The following is a 1964-nucleotide window of genomic DNA, read 5'->3' on the forward strand; positions in this document are numbered from 1 at the left end:
AGCATCTGTGAAACATAATAGAAGCAACCCTGTTGGTGCTGCAAATTGGGCGTTGGGCTGCTAACAGCAAGGTTGGCAGTTCAAACTCACTGGTCACTCTACAAGGGAAAGAGGAGGCTATCTGCTGCCACAAAGTTCCTAATCTTGGAACCCTATGTAAGTGGGGATCACCTTGATTGCCGCGGTTTGGGCTTTGGTGGGTTAGACACAATAGGGTTGCTCAGGTGGCATACATGATTTGCTCTTGAGTATTAACCTAGAAGTTGTAGGCTTGAACTCATGCAACAGCAGCACAGCAGACAGGCCTGGCAATCTGCTCCCATTGTAGCCAAGACAGTCTTCTGGAGCCCAGTTCCGTTCTGAAACACACAGGGTTGCCATGAGTTGCAATCAATTCCACAGGGAGAAGGGATAAAGGACACATGGGGTTATACCAGGAAATAGAACATGAAGTATTTGAAGTGGAAGAAGGCACCCTCTCTGGTTTCTTTGTCTATAAAATTAAGAGGCTGGATGAAGTCTCTAGTGTTCTTTTCATTTCATTTTATTTTTTTTAATGCTGTTTTTCTGATTGTAATATCTGTTCTGCTTTGCAGTCAGGGTTTCTATGAAGATGAAGTTAGAAGATGTGCATGAGTGCGCTTTGAGAAACATAAAGCACTGTTCAAAATGTGAGGCATTATCCTCATTCTTGTTGCCTGAGCCCAGGCAATCTCTAGAGAAAAGTTTTCAAAGACCTTCTTGAGAGCATCCCACTGGGATCCTAAATAGGAAAAGCTCTGCTTAGAGTCTCACTGGGATCTCTCCTGCTGTTGGGTAGGTCCTCCTCCTTCAGGATGGTTTCTGTACATTAGCAGCTACTCTGAGCGAATGCTTTTCAGAGGTCGCCTTTGTCCCCAAGATTTTGTGGTTTGACATAATGCTCAGGTCTACTTTAGGCTGGAGGGCAAAAGCAGGCCAAGTCTGCTCTGGTCACAAGATGGAGATGCTATCAAGAGTGGTTGTATGTTTCTGAACTATGTCCTTGGGTGTGACATTGTATGAGGGTCAGTTATGCACCGGGAATTTTCCTAAGTGTTCCACAAGTATTACTGCATTTAAGAAGTAGGTACTAATGTTGACCCCACTTATAGGTTAGGAAACTGAGGCCCAGAGAAGTTGACTTGTTCCAAATCACATTGCTAATGCATGACGGAGTCAAAGTCAGAAATAAGACTGGTGTGATTTCAAGGCTAGTGTACCATATGGCTACACTACCTTTCACTTTCCTGGAATCCTACATTAACATATGAATAAAGGTAAAGCAAAGCACTACTGTCCATTGAGTTTTCCTAAATAATAAATGTAAGTTTAGCATCAATTTAAGGTTGAAAGGTTATTGGCACCTCTGGCTTAGCATAAAGGTAAGACTTCTAACATGGTCTATAAGCTTATTTTCATTGCACATATACTATCAGTTTTTTAAAAATTGCATCATCTAATGCAGTGTACAGATATCCATTCATGTAGGGAGATTTATTTACAAATACATACATCCACATCATTAATATATGAGATCCTGCTAAACATAACAAAAATAGAAATTTGAGAGAAATATTACATAAAAATTATAATTCTTATATTTTCTTCCCAAACCCTATGAGATTGCTTTCTCAAATCTCCAGGGCACAATTAGCCATTTTCTGTAAATAAAGCAAAAATGGTGTGTTTTGCTTATTTTGTCTCCCACTGTTCCCACCGTGGGCTCAGCTTCAGGGCTTCTCCTGGGGAAGATGTCCAAGAGCAGGGCCACTTCCTCTCCTGATTGCTCTTGGTAGGTGCCATCGAGTCCGTTTGACCCACAGTGACCCTATAGACAGCAGAATAAAATAATGCCGGCCCCTGGTCGCTGTCACGATGTTAAATATCTCCTTAAGGGTCCTCCTCTATCACTGACCCGCTACTTTACAAAGCACGATGCCCTT

This window comes from Echinops telfairi, unplaced genomic scaffold (genome assembly GCF_000313985.2).
Source record: "Echinops telfairi isolate 266 unplaced genomic scaffold, ASM31398v2 ScPeMD7_7469;HRSCAF=8507_0, whole genome shotgun sequence".
Lineage (NCBI taxonomy): Eukaryota > Metazoa > Chordata > Mammalia > Afrosoricida > Tenrecidae > Echinops > Echinops telfairi.